A 19,079-nucleotide genomic window follows, 5' to 3' on the forward strand; every position below is an offset into this window, starting at 1 on the left:
CGACAAGGTACCTGATGATGACAAAACCTTGTCGAAAAATTTACATTTGCTGTTATGTTAAACTTATATTAAAGGTTTTCTTCATTACCCAGTCAAGCCGTCTCCAGCCATTATTAGTCTCAAAGTGGGTTACTCGTCATCAAACTAGAAGTAGTTAGTTCTACTAACAGGGATAAATATATAGTTATCAGCCATACTTGTAGAGCTAAATATTAGTAATAGTAGTAGTACTAATGTTAATCATCATCACAGCAAATTAAGTTGATGTGTTGAATAATAAAGTTAAGTGAAGTATATTAATTCATATTTAAATTTCCACAGCTGTTATAACAGTTTTGTAGACTTAATTAAAATAGTGTTAGATCTTAAGCACCAATTATTATGATTAAACTAGCCTTGCCCAACCCATCAAAAAATGATTGGTTGGAGTTTTGTAAAAACAAAATCTGGGAGCCCCTGCCCTTCCTTTAGTAAGCCTTGTTCACCAAACTATCATAAACCACACATTGAAAAAATGAAAACAATTTTCAAGTACACTGTCAACAAATCAATAAGAGTGGTGCAAGTTAAATTAAAAATGACCCAGAACGAGTGTTACACACACAAAATGACAACTGGCTTTTATATATATATATATATTAGATTTTAATCTGTGTAAAAATAGTATCATGCCAAAGTTCATGTCAAACTCTTATTTAAATTTTCTTTTTACTTTTCAGTTTATTATCCACCTTATGACTATATCAAGAATGTTTATATGTCATTTCTAATGTTAAATAGTATTTGTTAAGAAAATGGAAAAGTTTTCCAGCATTTCGGTTGTTGCTGCATAATGCATTTTCAAACATTTTTAGCAAGACCATGCATGTAGCCCCTATTATCTGGGGTAGTAATAAACAACTCCAGGCAGTAGGAATCCAAGGCCTTACTAATATAATCTTATCACCCAAACTTTGACCCATCAAGTCCAGCAGAAATTGTTGAAGTATACCTGATTTATCTATTTCATGAAGTTGTTTTATTCAAGTGGCTCCATCGTAAGTGTAAAATTTCACAAATCCATTGATATTTCAAATTTACCAGAATGTATTTTTCTGATTATGTCACATAACCTAAAAATTATGGTTCAAATGCTGAAAGAGATGAAGCACCCAAAACCAATAGGTCTAAGGTTTGTAATAAAAATTCTATCACAGATTTTAAACCTAAAAATTAATTTCAAGTATAATCATTAGTTAAGACAATATGTTTGGGAAAAAGAAATAAATAAAATCAAAAATCTAATAAAAACTTACAAATTATAATCACTAACCTCACTATTAGATGTTTCTAAAATTTGCCAAGAACCTCGATATGCCTACATCAAGCTAAGTATATGCTTAAACTACAATGTAAAAAAGTGGAATTCAAGCCAACCCTTATGAACATTTGAAGTATTATATACATACTTAAGACAACAATATCAGGTCATTGCTAAGAGACACATGAATGGAGCATTACCAAAAGACAACTGGCTTTTATATATATTAGATATTATATTAACCTTACGGGTAATCTATGATATTATCACATTAATAAGATTCTCTTCTTTCTTTTACTTTCATACATGAACATGTTTGCTGCACCTGAGATGAGATTTAACAAGGCCTTTATAGTAAACAGATCTCTCCTTCAAAAGCACAAAAGGCGTGTACTTTTATGGTGTATGTAAAGATTTATTATATATAATTCTATTATGTATTGTCTCTTCAATTAATTAAATACGGTGTTAGAATGTGTAAATTGCAATTGAAGTATAAATCATGCATAGGTGAATATGATATTTGATCATATTTATAAACAGATACATATATTCTATGAATGTAGTTATAAACATGATGTTTTAATTCCAAGTAGATGGAAGTTCTCTTTGTATAGTCAAGACTTGTAATTTCTATACATGAACTGACATAATTCATTTGTATATTTTGAAATATAATTGTATATTCTATACATTGTGTATTCTATACATGAACTGACATAATTCATTTGTATATTTTGAAATATAATTGTATATTAAATTTCATTCTCTGTACTTTTTATTATGTGAGTAGATTTATTTTATTAGCTATTTTTTATGTAAAACCTATTGCTGTTATTAAACTTTTAATTTGATTAGCAGATTCTCATGGTAATTATTTAACGCTTTCACTGCACAATTGATTTTCAGGCTGATTCCCAAAAAATGTCAATTATCCACATAGAAATGCCTTATATCGGTGAATTTCAAAGCCTCTATCATATATTAATTAGCATCTAAGAGAATATATACTATAATTCCTGAAAGTCACTGATAAGTTTAACAAATGTGTAACACATAAGTAACTCATATATAAAGCAATAAAAGCAGCTCCAAAACACAAAGAGTTAAAGTGCGCATCACCACTTGGTCAGTCAGCTGAGGTATATAAACATCCAGGTTTCATGGCATAGAACACGGCAGCATATATGCAGGTTTGGCAAATGTTTCAAATATATTCCCACATGTTGCAGTAGAGGGAAACTTTTCTTGGTAGCTGTGAGGTAAATACAAATTTTGCAGTCAATGGGTATCAATGTTTATTCTGATATATCCGAACTACACAGAAAAAGGGTTAATTGGGTGCAACTTTTAGGATATAGGAATGGCAAACATATTTTCTGTTTGACATATAAAAGTCCTTTTAAGTAAAAATGAAACTTTTTTTAAATTTCTTAAGTGAGTCATTTATAAGTTGTAAATTTTATTATTTTTAAAATTCCCTTAAAATATTTTAATCAAATTACTTGGTCCATGTAAACATTTTAAAATCATATATGTAAACTTATCTATTATTATTTTTTCAAGATATTTTTTATCTTTCTTCATGTTTTATTACCTACCTTTTTTTTTCATACAAAAGTCCAGTATTCTTTATTTTTATGAAAGAAACTTCAAAGAAAGTTAGATTTTTTGTTTCAGAGTTGTGGGATTAGACAAAATGTGAGTTTTAATCTCTGTTCAATATTATTGAGATCATTTTAAAAGTCTTTCCATGTCTATTTGTCCTGTAATTAATCTTACATGTACTACAATTTTGGATCAGTCATGAAATTACCACTGTCTAGTAATTCATACTTATTTTAATGAATAAATATTGGCAATATGAGGCATTACTGCACATTAGATACTTCAACTGACTTATTAAGCTGGTGTGTTTTACAGTTTTAAGATTACAGTCAACTATAAGTTTATTGTTGGCTAAAGTACATGCATTTAGCATAAAATCATGTTTTTCGTGCTTTTTTTCTTTGTGGTACAATCTGTTATCTGTAACATAAGTAGTTTTCCCGACATACATACCAGTGTTGGTTTATATGTGCTCCACTATACTTCATATAGAAAACAAGTAAGTATAAATTGTTGATATGTTTTTTATTCATCTGTTTAAATGAATTAGTCAAACACAGAGGGTAGTGACAGAGTGTAGTTACTTAAATAAGATTATAATTGTTGATGAAGTTGTAACAAAATTAATAAATATAAACTATTCATTAGAAAAGACAGGAGGTGACCTAAAGTTTAAATTAAGACTACTGTTGTTTAAAAACTTAAACAATATTTGACTTTAAAATTTAATTGGAGCATTTACAATGGGATAATTAGTTTCTAAAATCAACTTAGACAATGTAAATAGAATTTGATTGTCATTGGCATTTAAAACAGATTTTTGTTGTATTAGTAACAGTTTAAGTTTGAATATTCGATGTCTTATACCAGGATTTTCTTAACTGAGGATTGATTAATTTCCAAAGTTTGATGTCATATTATTGTGTATTAAAATTTTAAAAGTTTTATGGATTTATAAGATAAGAAAATGTTTTGAAGTACAAGTGTATTTAATCATTTTTACTTGTGTATACTTTGTTAAATGGATTCCTACCATAATACAATGGTTGAACAGTGGAAGTTCATAGTTCCTATATCATTTTTGAGATCATTTTAGAATTATTATAACAAGCGGTACAGAAATGAAGTATTAATGTGAACATAATTCTGGAATTCTAGCAAGTAGAAATGAGAAGTTGTGTAAAGTGGCAATTTTAATTGGTTATGCATATTACTTTACTGTGCTTTAGTAGGAATGTGTAAAACTAAACATTACATTTATATTTTTATTTAGTTGTTAAAGAAAAATAATTTAATTCAATGTTAAAACTTACTGCACTAGTCATAAGTCAGAAACTATTCTTAGTTAATATTTTGGAAAAAGTAAAAAAATTAATGTGAAATGCTGTATGTGTTTATTCTTTCTGTGAACCTCGTATTTAAGTATACCACTTTCTTATAAGATGTAACATTAAACATTTCCATCTGGTATAACTTCAAGGCTACATGTAAAATAAGAACGAGATTTATTAAAAACAAAATTCATTGATTAGGGTTAATATGTCAGATAGTTATAGATGGATGTATGTGAAAGGATTCCTTTTGACTCCATATTAGTCTTAGTTGAGATTGTGATCTAAAGTTATCTAAAAAGTGAGAAAGAGAAACAAATGTTTTGATATTTGAAAATGAAATAATTAGTTACTAATTTTGTTTGTGCCATTTTAATAAAGCTTTGCTAATAGGTAATGTAATCGTTATGTATACTTTGAATTCATTGTTTTTTTGTTTTGTTTTTCACTGAAATTAATGTAATACTTAAACATAAAAAGTTATGAAATAGATAATTTTGGTATGCTGGTGTTGCAAAATGTTTAACTGTATTGTGTAACAAGTCTTGATGACCATAAGCAGTGTGAATTTACAAGTAATAGTTCTTATGATGCACTTTCATCTCACTCATACTGTTCATGTTTTAACTATATATGCTGTATATAACAGATTTGTATGTGATTTTTATGTTTTGTTTAACTGAGGTTAAATTAACGAAATATAATTAGCATGATGCCACTTGTTTTTTAATTGTTTTCTGGAAATATTTTAAAGACAATGAAGAAGTGTAATTATATATATATTTTGTAGTATTTGTCTAGATATATATATATATATATTTTGTATTTCATGCTTAAATAAAAGTGTGATTTTTTAAGATATAAGAAGATTAGAAGTACAAATGAGATTATTTAGGGTTAAACATTATCTAAATTTGTGTTTTTTAATTTATTACCAAAAACACATGCTAATATCATTTATGTTTGTACTAACTTCAACCTAAGCTGTAAATAACAAACAAGTGATGTGCAGCAGGAAAACTAAACCCAAGGATATGTTTTATTGAAAGACAGTGAAGAGATATTGTATTTTAATTTTAAAAATGATAATCTGTGTAACCGATTTGTGCTCTAAGTTATATAGATCTTGAATAATTGAGTCATGTTGTCAGTATAGAAATAGAAATAAAAGCAGTTGAGAATTTTATTTGGGGGTGAAGTTGGAGCCCCCTATGTGAAGACAAATGTGATGAAAGAATAAGCTGTGATTAGTACTTGTGTTTATACTGTAAATTTTGTTCTATGTATTATTTGTGTGACAAATAAATCTGCTGACTTTGGATGGAGCTTGCATTAATTCTATGATTTGTTTACGAATAACAGTTTATGTGTCTGGAACATTTGTACACATTTATGGTCAAATTGTCTAAATTGAAAAGATACAGGTTTTTTTTTTAGCTTTATAATAAATGTAAATGTATGCATTTCATAACATTGAGTGCCTCTGATTTTCAGACATATGGAAAAATATTAGAAGAAGAAGAAGGAAGAGAGATCGTTATAATCAGTACACCCAACAAGAAAGAGATTTAATTGGAAAGTATGCTGCAGAGCACGGCAACACAAAAGCAGCTGTTTATTATAGCCACATTTTAAATAAAGTTATTAGTGAGAGTTCAGCAAGAATGTTTAAAAAACGATATATAAAGTGTGTGAAGTTGAAGAAATAGTGAACTTTAGCTGTAAAGCTTTAATGACTTGTTTTATTTCACACATCCATATATCATTTGTACTGAAATTGATGAAACTTTATATAAAAAATAATTAAATTTACTTGTAAAATGTATTTACAGTATTCCTATGTGGTAAACTTTTAAACGAGTGTAAGAATAATCATGGTTTAATAAGAACTGTTTATATAAAGGTAAGAACATTTATTTGAAGTTAAACTAAAAATCTTATGAACTTTTATGTACCTCATTTGTGAACCACCCATATCTATAAAATTTACAAAGTATTTCAGAGTTCTTCCTTTTAGTTGTATTGGAATTGTACTAGACAAGATTATTCTTGTAACTGAATTGAGTTGTAAGTTGTTTAATTATATATACTGATTTCAACTTTCTAAAATCTAAGAAGGTTTAAATTAAGCAGAGGGTTTCATTTGTTAGGAGAATGATTCAAGGTGGAATGTCATATATGAGAGACACTAAGTGAGATGTGGTGATAGACAAGAGCAGATCTAAAATAAATGTACTCTTCAATTTAAATCAGCAGCTTCATCTTTGGTATCTAAGTGATTGTGTAATATACAGTTTGGTGGTATTATTCCTATTTTTAAGTAGATTTGTTAAACTTGAAAGGCTTTTAAAGTCTTTAATTTGTAATTTTGAAGATGAGAATGATAAAAATAGAAATTTAAGTATCACAGATATCATAAAGGATAAATACTTACTACTTAGACAGATTTATGACTAAAGCCAATTGCATTTTATGTAATAATAACTTTAATTTTCATTACTGTACATGTGTATAAAGTAAATGTAAGGTCCACATGTACATTGTTTATAGATTCAAAAATACTGTCCTAATTAAACTTTTAGAAATGTGTTGTACATTTTTGTTACTTCAGAATAAAGAAAGTGCTTATATTAGGCTTGCATAACTAACAATTAAGTGATTATGTTTTTGAATTGTCATCAGTGGACTATCTTTCAGTTGAAATTTAGTCAAATTTTCCTTTTTGTATTATTTCTTTTTTCTCTGACTTTACCAGAAAAATTTTCTGGGCAATAGTTTCAAATTTTGGATCAGCCTTTGCTTCAGACATTTTCAATGTCATTTTGAGTCTCATTAAGAGAGATGATTAAGGTGAAATCAAGCCAAGTCCATGTATGTCTATGGAATTGTGACTTTATTTTCAAATATGTACTTTTGAATGTTTGTGTTAAACATTTTTATACATGCAATAAATAATCTTTTCCTGTTTCGATTATGTATTGTTGTACGTTTGTTCAGTGAATTTCATAAAGTATACTTGTAAAGACATATTTTATAAAAGTTTTTACCGTACAATTGCCTGAAAAGGAAGTATTTTTTCTCGTGGTGTTTTTATTTTAACATTATCTATACAAGTACAGTGTGTACGACATTATAAAATTGCCAGTAAATATAACTTAGTTGGAATTTTGAACAAAGCTTTACTACTTGATAATGGTTATTATTGTAGAATTAATGTTCATGATAGTAACAACATGTGGAATCAAAAAAAAGTTTTGGTAAGTTGTGTGAAAAGTTAACCAAACCTCTAACACTTATAACAGGTTCACCTGTCGTCTAAGTTGCCTATGTATGGTTGATAGTGTGTATGAAGCATTATAAGGCCAAAAAAAAAAAGTGTTATTTTACTATAATTGTGTCAATTTAAGTATAAATTAGGTTAACACATGTATAGAAAACTTGTTATATTTTAATTGTATTTTAAGTTCATTCTGTGGAGTGACTTGGAAATAAGAGTGTAAGTAGTTGAAATGTGATGGGCTTTGCTATGTTTTATATTTAAAAATTCAGTTTTTTAACTAATTGTGATGTTTTTGGTTTCAGGATAATTTTTTTTTTCTATCTCTACTAATATTTGTATAAAACAAAGAAGTCTATTTGGGTGAGACTCAAATGTGTCATGTGATTAAAGCAATTGAATAAATGTTTTGTCATCGAGTTATGGTGTACCAAACAAAGAAAAAAAACAAGACCTTGAACCTTAATAGAAACAACGAAGCACTGCATGATTTAATATTATTAAATATTCATACTTTGTAAGGTCTACCTTGCTACAGTATTTGTCATGTCAGGCACTTGCCAATTCTTAAATAGATTTCTCTTTTATTCTTGTGGTTTAAAATGTCTTAGTATTCTTTTGGTAACTTTTCACAAATAAATTTTTTCCTGCTATACAGACAATTTCATGGTTGTTTTTTTTATTGTTAATATTTTTACAGGTCAGATAGAAGAAGTTGGTCAGTTACAGATGTCATTTATGAGATCATTATCACCATCATCAAAACGTCATCATCAATGCAACATATGTATGAAGAACTTCACTCGGAGGCAGCATCTGAAAAGACATCAAGAAATACATTTCCAACAGAGAGTCTATTATCAATGTGAATTTTGCTCAAGCTCCTACTCCAGAAAAGACAACCTGTTGGTACATGTCAGGATGGTACACAAATTATCAACAGCTCGCCACTGAGAACCTTTTAATCAGCTTATAGTAAAGAAATCAGACTTTGTTTCAGTCAGTGGCATTGCTAGGTATTTAAATGATTTGTGGTTTGGGCCTATAGTTGTGGGAATGTTTGGTGTTTCTGTATGATATCAATCATGGTTTTCTATTCTGATTTTTCACTACATCATCTGGGGATTCAAGGCACTGTCAAGTAGAATCGGGGCCTATGGTTTCAGTTTTGTAACACTAGACCCATTAGCAATAAATAAACAGTATGAAAGAAGAAAATAATGTCATCATAAAGCTGTAACTAAATAATGTGGTTTAGCATTATGATTTTCCTTTATTTTACACTTACATTATTAATTTGAGGAATCACCAGTTTGCTTATTGTAAAGACAGATCAAAGAGGAGAATGTTCTTATTTCATTGTAACTTTAAGCATTTTTTTAATTGTTGTAAATGCAATGTATTATATAGGAAATGAAATTTCAAATATAATCTGTAATGAGCATTTTTTTTAATCATTCTAATTTCTAAATCCCCAAAAGAAAAGTGTAATCAAGTACTTGTTTTGTTACTCCCGTTAAAAAAGCTGGTAAGAGAATGAGCTGTTTTGTTAAGGGTAAAAAAAAGATATGTAATGACTGTGGTTAGTGATTACCCATGGTGTAAATTTGCATGATTAGGTTTATGTGTGAGTTTGTAAAGATAAAACTTAGTTGGTTTATTTATTAAACATTTGGATCTAATGCTTGAAATAAAAATTTTGATATTACATAAAAGCAGGTTGCAATAGTATGTTCCAGTTGTAACTGAAAGATATTTATCATAATGTTTGTCTATTGTGATTACTAGTCCCAGAAATGTAATATATAAAAAAAAATATTTTGTTTGGAGATAACTTCCTTTAACTTAAAATTGTCCAGCACTTACAAATAAATATATGAAAATTTATTGCAAGAACATATTGTAAGATATAGACATTTAGTTATGAGTTTTATAAAATGTACTTTAGATGTACATTTGGCTATTAGTATTGTGAGATATGCATTAGTTGCGCACATTTTGTTTAGCACCAATTTCTAAAATATGAATATTTGATTTATTCTCTAGAAAATACACAAGAGTGTAAAAGTTGTAATCCATCTCTGGCTTCTTAAGCAACATATTCAGATTTTTCAATTTTTGCTTGATTGAAGATTTTTCTTTTATACTCTTACCTAACACTGATTGTTTTAAAGATTGTGCACCAAAAGCTCAGAAATTATACACTGTTATTATATATTGTATATGTTTATTTATTTTCATTTATAAAGTAAATAAAGGTTTTTTGAACAGACATTCTTCATATAAATGTAATCAAACACTCCATGAAACCGACAGAAATGTTAGAATACATAGTAAGCCACCAAATTTTGCACGCAGCCATTTACTTTGCTGTACATCTTTTTGATTTATGAAGACTGTTTTCTAAACTGTTACCAAGTTTTTTTTTTTAGTTTGAATTTAATAATAGATGCCATTCATACATATGGCCTGGAAATTGTTATTCATGATACCACAAATTTATTACTCTGATGATTGGCTAGAAATAATTTTAACTTCAGCATCAAAGTTTTTAAATTGAACAAATAAGTTTACTATTTTAAGTTTAGTCAACTGGTTTTAAATTATTCCCTAGAATAGAATTTGTTTATACCTTATTTCTATTTAGCTTTTAAACAGTAAAACTTTTCAAGTTTATACAGAAATATCAGTATGTGTCTTTATTTTGAAAGAAAGAGAAAATAACTTGGATTAAATCTTCCAGGTCTTTCAACTCGGCAGCTTTTTGACAACTCTACACCAGGTGTTACTAAAGGTTATCAGTGTGCTGTGTGTAGAAAAACATTTTGTCGTAAGTTGACATTGAAGCGCCACATGGATTCACATCGGCAAATGGAGTACCGTTGTGATATTTGTTCGAAGACATTTATGTATGTCACAGCTCTCTATCGTCATAGAAAGTCACATGCTGGTGTGTCACGTTTTGAATGCCAGTATTGTCATAAGACATTCATGTATGGGGGAAACCTTCAAAACCACACTCTAGGTTGTCATGGTATTATCAACAATTAATTAGATTGTACATATTAGTGTTGAAGGTAATACTGTAGTATTATAATAATCATGCTCATTCATACAAATATTTGAAAGAAGAAGGAGAAGAAAAATAATGTAATGTGTTTGACAACAAAATACTTTATTTTGGCTTCAAATCATAATTATCACAAGTGCTGAAAATATGACTAGTCTTTTCATTAAAAGGTATGTTTGTTATATTCTTTTTTTGTTCTCTTTTGTCTATCTGTTTAATTGTGAATTTCTTTTTTAGTAATAAAAATAATTATTTTTGTTTGTTTTGAGGAGAAATTCTTGTTTATTTTCATTTTACTTATATTAGTGAAATTACAGCATTTGTAAAAGCTTTTATTTCATTATCCAGACATGCCAAATATCTAGCGTTATCAATGCAATTATAAAAATATTTATTTCTTAAATTCACAAGTACCAAGAATTTCTTTTATGAATGATGAAACTTTTATCCATGATAACTTGTTATAATATTTGTATATTTTATCTCGTGTATGGTATCGGAACATTGATTTTGAGAATTCATAAGAATCACAACACTTACTGTGACATTCCTCTGGTATTGGGAATTCATATCATATTCATTTTTCTTTTACCATTAATGTACACTTTGGCTTGGGAAAATGCACAAGAAAATTTTGAGTAATTATTTATTTCTGTTGTATCATTTATCACTGAAGTGAGTAAATACAAAGATCCCACCTCACATTTAATGGAGAAAAGTTGAAATGTGATAAACTGCTTTTAGAGGCTGTCATGATTATTTTAACAATTTTGGGGTGGTATTTGTCTTTCTAACAGTGCTTCTCTCTTAAGCTTTCTAGTTTTTAATAAAAGTAAAGAATTAACCATCTGTATACAGTCTAAACTTTATCAAAGTTTTACAAGTTGCTTGGAAGAGACATGCATGTGACATATGTTCTTTTCTTTGTGTGTAGTTTATTTCCTGTTATTTATAATACTTATATATATTTTAATTGCACTGAAATGGGTGAAAGAAGATGACAAAGACCATATTTTGGTTTGATCTTAAACAACATTTGACATTTCTCCTGTTGATTTATCAGAAATGCAGAGTTAAGGTGAGAGAGTAAATCATTCACAAATGTTAGTAAGTAATTGTAAGTGTGTGAAAGTTTTCCCATGTGTATTTCATTGGTTTATGTTGAAGATAAGGAAAAACATTAAGAACTTTAGCAGATACTCATAATATTTTACTGTTCTATAGGTTCTGCTTGGATAATGGATGTATCTGGAAGTCCTTCAAAAAAGTTTTGCTGTCCTGTTTGTGGAAAGACATACTGTGGCAAGCAAAATTTAAACCGTCATATTGACAGTAGACATCGAGGAAAGACTTACACTTGTGAAATTTGTTTCAAGTTTTTCCTTTCAATTACTGCCTTGTATCGACACAAAACTTATCATCAAGAACTAAAGAAACATCAGTGTAAAATCTGTAAGGAAAGGTTTATCAGCAGAAACATGCTTACCAAACATGTCCGTGTTGTGCATATTCAGTAAAATGAGTTCTAGCAATTTATGTAAATTATTAACTTCAGATTAATTTATTATATAAGTCCATTTGCTATTTGGTTTATACATTTTTGTGTAATAGTTTCAAAATCCGTTTTATAAATATCTGCTGGTTTTTTATTATCAATGTAATGTAAATTCCATAATCTTTAATAACAAAAACAACAATAAATTGACTTTTGAGGGGAAAAAAAACTTTGTATCTTCATCATAGTATGAGAGACCATCTTGTTTATAATAAAGAAGGTGATATGAAAAATTAAGTTTTGAATGTGATTTAAAAATTATTTTATGCATCATTACTGAAGTGAAAAAATGTATGTTTGCAAGTTGAGGGAATGATGTTAGCCAAACATATACTTGAATTATTAATCTATTGTAATAACTGATAAACTGCTCATTGCCAGTAGTTTTATTCATCATTCTTTCAATTTATTTATAAATTCTGAACAAAACTTGTAAGCTGTGCATAGCTGTTTTTAATTTTTTCCAGGTATATATGATAGGTGTAAACTTTTTTTTTGAGGTTAATATACTTAATGTGCTGGTAATATGGCAGTTTTAACCCATTGACTGCTGATTTGCTGTGTAGAGTAAGGTCTGTTTCTGGCAGTTGAATGCATGTGTGCTATATATTGGTTACAAAAATTCTAAATGAGCTTAGAGCAGCCAAAGTCAATGGGTTAAGGGTTATTGTATCTTTGGATGTACATTAATTAATATGCTTATGAAATAATGACTGTAGTTGTGTTGTACACTGTTGTTCTTATACATTACCAGGACCAAAGAATTGATGTAAAATCCTCTATATACCAACAGGCTCCTTACACTGGGCAAACAGTAGACGCCTTTAACAAAGACATAGATTGTGCTTCTTTTACTATATCAAACTTTATATATAATGTAGATGTATACAAGATTTGTGTACATTAAAAAGCTTGTTTCTGTAGTGTTAATTAATTCTAAACTTAGTCATAAAGTGTAATGTTTGTTTCTGCACCTTTAATATTCATTTGAGAAAAATGTTTAGTTTTAAATAGTGGTGTTAATGTTTTTTACAATGTTTGAAACCTGCAGCTGGAACTCCATGCATTTTTTTAGACCATACAGACTGTTAGTGTGTTGTATGAATTGAACAAGTTAGTTCAATATAATATTTGAATAGTTTTTTATACAGTTTTTAAATTCCATAAATATAATGAAAGAAGTGTACACTATCTAGTACTCTAACATACAAAACCCTATAACCCAGATGATTTTGATAAGTGGACCTATTCTTCAGTGGCAAACTGGGCTCACTTGTCAAAAGTATTCAGATTATATGGTTTCATATCTTTCTGTTAAATTGATTTCTTGAATCTACATGTTTTCCTACTTTCTGGTACCCTGATACTATACCATGAATTTAATTGCCTCATTGTTAGTCACTAGTTAAATAAAAATTAAGATTTGACAGTAACATTAAGAACAAACTAAAAACCAACCTTACCAGTGACTGATGGAGGTAATACTTGCTACAGGGAGAATCAGTACGAACTTAGCCGTACGCACATGCTTTGAGCAAGTAAAGTCTCACTCTCAAAATGGTCCTCTCATTTGCACGATTCTTTTAATATGGGGATGAAGTTGATATTTTAACGATTCCCTACCAATTTGAGCACTTGTTTTATGACAGTTGTATTCATGTGATGGTTTTATACAACAAATTCAGTTAATCAGTCTTGTAAATTTAGAATTACATTATGGTCACATTTCAGAACAAGCAATTTGTATTAAAACAATTAACAAGCCAAGAAATTATTACATAATTTATTTTTTAGTTTTAATGCATGTCATGGTTTTTTATTTCCTTATGCATATTTTGTAACATAGACATAAACATTGTTTATTTTATTTAGTCATAGAAATCTTTAAAAGTGTATTTGATAAGAGTGATTTTAGTAACATGATAAATGTGATATACTATTTTAGCAGTTATGTTAATTTTAATATGGTGTATGTTGCCACCTTCATTCCAATCGGTAGGAAGTAATTTCACATTATATACAAAGAAAATTACAGATATTCATCATTTAACCAGTGTAATAAGTTGAAAAATTTGTATCAGAGTCTTTGAGAAAAAAAAGGGAAGCTTTGGATAATTCATAAATCTTTTAAATGATGTTTATCAGTTTTTGTTGCATAAGTTGATGTTGAATGAAATAGAAAATTACACTAATTTATTTGTTTTTTCTTCCATTCTGATTTATCTTTCTTTTATATAGGAAGAAGTGGCAGTTCCACCTTGAACCACTGTTACTGTTTCCTCTGTAGTAAACAGTTCACCAATATGACCAATTATAAAACACACATGATGAAACATGCACAAACCAGAAAGAAATATGTTTGTTCCATATGTAACCTCAGTTATTACTGGAAGAATAACCTCAGCCGTCACAAGCAACAGAAACATGGGACCTTTGCAAGTTACTATTATTAATTTGTATTGGATAAGAGCCATTTGGGGGGGGAGATAAATTTAATTCTCTTCAAGCAAAAGACTGGAAGAATTTACAATTGACAGCTTTTTAAAATTTCTATTTGATTAAATATTATGCAAAAGTTCATGTAAGGACCCCATAGATATGTAAAATGTCATGTTTTTAATTGATTAGCTATGGTTGATAATAATGGAACTGATTATCGGGACTCTTACAATTTTATAATGATTTAAATAATTGGAAAAAAAAATTATGTCCCCCAGTGGCTCAGCTGTAAGTCTGAAGGCTTATAACCATGAAAACCAGGATTCAGCACACATAGCCCATTGTTTTGCTATGTGCTTAATGATCAATCAAACAAAAAAAATGAATGGCTGTTAATGTATTTGAAATCAGAATTATAGTTTTAGACAGGTATGATAGTTTTCAATTTATCAACTGCCATTAGTCAAGATTAAATGTGTCATTTTATGGATATTAGTTCTTTTTTAGACTTAAAACTTATATGTGAACAGATATAAATGAGCAAGTTTATCATATGTCTGCTCTACTCTTGTCATGTTTTTTAATAAAAATTCCATCAAAATGAATATGTCTGAATTATGTGTATTCACTTTACATTACTACAGTATTTACTTTACCTATTATAAAGACAGTAGTGAAAGAAAATTTGTATCAAAGATGTTAGCAGCTTACAAAATGAGGTTTTTGAAATTTTGTTTATTATAAACCACTGATGAAGTTTTCATTGCTATATGAGCCATGTACATAATGGTTTCAACCAAGTGCAAATTTATAAGATGCTGTATCTGTTCTCTTCTAACGATGTAGAATTCTGGCTGTTCTGAAAGTGCTTATGATCCTTTTCATTAAAAATGAAAGCATAAAACTGTGTGGAAGAAAGGTTAGGTCACTGATTGTGGTTTGTAAAAGTAATGTTTTTACCAGTTGTTGTGACATTTGATTTTGACTAGAGGTCTTGCTCATCTCATAAATAAAAAGTTAATACATCATAATCATTTAAACATCATATGGTTAAAACAAATATATGTATGTATGTGTGTGTGTGTGTGTGTGACAAAATGAAAATCTACACAAGAATATGTGTATGTAGATGCTGTTCACCACACAGTGTGAGCTTCCTATTGAAAACTGATGATGAAATGCAAGTAAATCCTGAGTAGGTATGTAGTGGTAGAGAAATTTAAATTAAATTACCTTGAATTTCAAAGGTAAAGATCACACCTTATTGAAATTTTGTCTGTATCAAAGTGGAAACAAGTTGTGAGTTACAAAATAATGCAAATAATTTTATTTTGTTACTTTTTTTTTTCACTTGTTCCAAAGGTTTAAATTATAAGAGGAATTTTTGTTTTAAATGTTACATCTACATTTTTTAGAAATATGGAAGCAGGTATTGGATTTCTTCTGTGACATATTTAGTAAGGTAAATTAACTGTGTTTATTCTTTAAGCAAGACCAAAATACTTTTGTTTTATACTTCCAGATTAAAACTTCAGTTTATATTTATAAATCATATTGTATGGTATGTGGACCAATAGGAAAGATGCAAAAAACTGTCAAAATCTTATGACGGTGGTTTATCAGTTCTTTAAGAAACAAATCTGTACGAATAGCCATTAGAAAGTCTCTCATTATATTTTACATTAGATTCTTTAGAGAAATTTGTATTCAGAAATCATGGTTTCAGTTGTTATTTTTTAATACACATACTGGAGATACAAAAATGTACAAGCTTGATTTATCATTACTGGCATACCTGTGTGGAATTCCGGTCTTTGAGAATTCTAGCACAATTTGCATGATGTAGTGGGTGTAATTAGCACTTTCGTACGAGAGTCTAAAGATGACCTTTCATCCACTACTGGATTAATTGGGGTTGAATGTATGTATAGTTGTGTGTGTGAATTTTAAAGACCTCTACATAGTTCAGTGAAAATAATATTTAGTGAGGATTAAAGCAGTGTATATGTAGTCTATATGTGTTAGAAGTTAAAATTTCACAAGGTGGGAGAATTTAAAAGCTTGTTTGTAAAATAACTAGGATGAATGGTACAGTGGTTATGCATCAAATGTTTGTTAATCTTGTATAATGTTTGCCAAATATATTTATATAACTAACCTCAGGAAAAGTTTAAAATTTGTTTCATCAAAGGGCTCTCAATAATTATTTGCCAGGAAATTCAAAAACGTGGATCTGCATGAAAGCATAAGATAAAATTGATGTGTGTATGTATATATAGATAGATAGGTTTGTGTGTGTTGATATGTGGATATGTATATATATATATATATATATATATATTTATTGTAGTTTTGATCATTGCCAGAGAAAATATTAGGTCACTGACAATTTGTGTTATTTAATTATAATATTTCTTCATTATATGGTACCTTCAAATGGGTATATAATTGTACAATCAGCTCAATCATAGGGATTGTATACACTAATATAATGCTGCATTTTAATTATGCCAAGCTTATTTTATTGTACAAAACTGGAACTGGGAGAAAGGTTAATAAAAGAATCTTCTTTTCATTCACATTTATATTCAGAATTTCTTTATAATTATATTGTATGTGTCTCATATATGACTTTGTAGTTTTACAGCAAGACCAGCTATTCTACAAACAATTTGATAATTCATAAGCATGCATTAACTGCCAAGTCTCACTGCTGTTTTGTTTATTAATATTATATCTTTGTCTTACGGCATTTCAGAGCAGTACATACGCTTGCCAGTGGTACAGTGTGAAATATGTTACCAAGTGCTGACATCCAAGACTGTTCTAAAGCGCCACATGAAGCTTCATGTGGCTTGCAGGGAGAAGTTTATCTGTTCCATATGTGGCAAAGCCCTCAGCAGAAAGGATCACTTGACTCGTCACATGCGACGAAAGCATGAAGAAAATATTTTTTCCTGTCCACAGTGCAGCAAAGTATTTGTTACCGAGTGGGATCTGTTTTTCCATATCAGGATCAGTCACTCTTAATTAAGATTAAATGTTGAGCCAACATGCTTGTTGAAGAAATAATCCAAATGACTGTATAAAATCTTAGCTGAGTTTAATGGCATCGCTTGTTCTTCTTTGTAAAGGTAAGCTAACATTTCTCCAGTATAAAAACCAGTGACTCCAAACCAAGTTGAAATGTGACCATTTCTTATCCTTATAGTAAGGAAGTCACATCAAGTCCCCAGTGTATAGTGTTTTTTCAGTTTCTTTGACACTGCTAAATTACTATTATTTCTGTAAAATGTAGTTCTGTTGGCTTTTTGTTTTGCTCGATGTAAGGGAATGTACAAAAGTAAATATTTTACCTTTAGGGCTCACATTTAACCATTACTGAAATCATTGTCATCAGTCGTTTGTGGGGTAACAATAGAATAAAGTTGTGTGTTTACCTAAAAACTATACTAAGCCATTTTCCAAACCCTAAAGCCATTTGTGTGTGTATAGAAACTGTACTGAGCCATTTAGCAAACCTTAAAGTACATGTATGTGTTTACCTAAAAACTGTACTAAGCCATTTTCCAAACCCTAAAGCCACTTGTGTGTGTGTGTTTGTATATATAAACTGTACTGAGCTATTTAGCAAACCTTAAAGCCACATGTATGTGTTTACCTAAAAACTGTACTGAGCCATTATGGAAACCCTAAAGCCTTGTGTGTGTTTATATATAAACTGTACTGAGCTATTTAGCAAACCTTAAAGCCACATGTATGTGTTTACCTAAAAACTATACCAAGCCATTATGGAAACCCTAAGGCCTTGTGTGTGTTTATATAGAAAATGTACTGAGTCATTTAGTAAACCTTAAAGCCACATGTATGTGTTTACCTAAAAACTGTACTGAGCCATTATGGAAACCCTAAAGCCTTGTGTGTGTTTACATAGAAACTGTACTGAGTCATTTAGCAAACAAAGCTGTGTGTGTGTGTTTATATATAAACTGTACTGAGCCATTTTGCAAACCCTAAAACGATGTGTGTGTGTGTTTATATATAAACTGTACTGAGCCATTTTGCAAACCCTAAAACGATGTGTGTGTGTGTTTATATATAAACTGTACTGAGCCATTTTGAAAACCCTAAAACCACATGTGTGTGTGTGTGTTTATATAGAAACTGTACTGAGCTATTTTGCAAACCCTAAAACCACGTGTGTGTGTTAATATAAAAACTCTACTGAGCCATTTTGCAAACCCTAAAGCCATGTGTGTGTTTATCCAAAGATTATACCAAGCCATTTTCCAAACCCTAAAGCCACTTGTGTGTGTGTGTGTGTGTTTGTATATATATAAACTGTACTGAGCTATTTAGCAAACCTTAAAGCCACATGTATGTGTTTACCTAAAAACTGTACTGAGCCATTATGGAAACCCTAAGGCCTTGTGTGTGTTTATATAGAAACTGTACTGAGCCATTTTGAAAACCCTAAAACCACATGTGTGTGTGTGTGT

At 29.3% G+C, this 19,079-nt stretch overlaps 2 long non-coding RNA genes across 3 annotated transcripts in view; both read left to right on the plus strand.

The window, feature by feature from the left end:
• Positions 1-8,216, plus strand: part of LOC111088159 — a 13,712-nt gene extending 5,496 nt beyond the window's left edge. The window contains exons 2-3 of one of the 2 annotated variants that reach the window (XR_002612764.1): positions 855-1,703; positions 5,734-8,216. This is a non-coding gene — a long non-coding RNA (uncharacterized LOC111088159). Of the gene's footprint in view, positions 1-67; positions 1,704-5,733 lie in introns of those variants that run through there. The other variant, XR_002612763.1, reaches the window with a different exon arrangement.
• A 2,373-nt stretch (positions 8,217-10,589) lies between these two features.
• Positions 10,590-19,069, plus strand: LOC111088161. Its single transcript, XR_002612767.1, has 4 exons — positions 10,590-10,756; positions 11,811-12,038; positions 14,380-15,779; positions 17,339-19,069. It is a non-coding gene; the product is annotated as an uncharacterized LOC111088161 (long non-coding RNA).
• The last annotated feature ends 10 nt before the right edge of the window (positions 19,070-19,079 follow it).

This window comes from Limulus polyphemus, unplaced genomic scaffold, assembly GCF_000517525.1.
Source record: "Limulus polyphemus unplaced genomic scaffold, Limulus_polyphemus-2.1.2 Scaffold3232, whole genome shotgun sequence".
Classification (NCBI taxonomy): domain Eukaryota; kingdom Metazoa; phylum Arthropoda; class Merostomata; order Xiphosura; family Limulidae; genus Limulus; species Limulus polyphemus.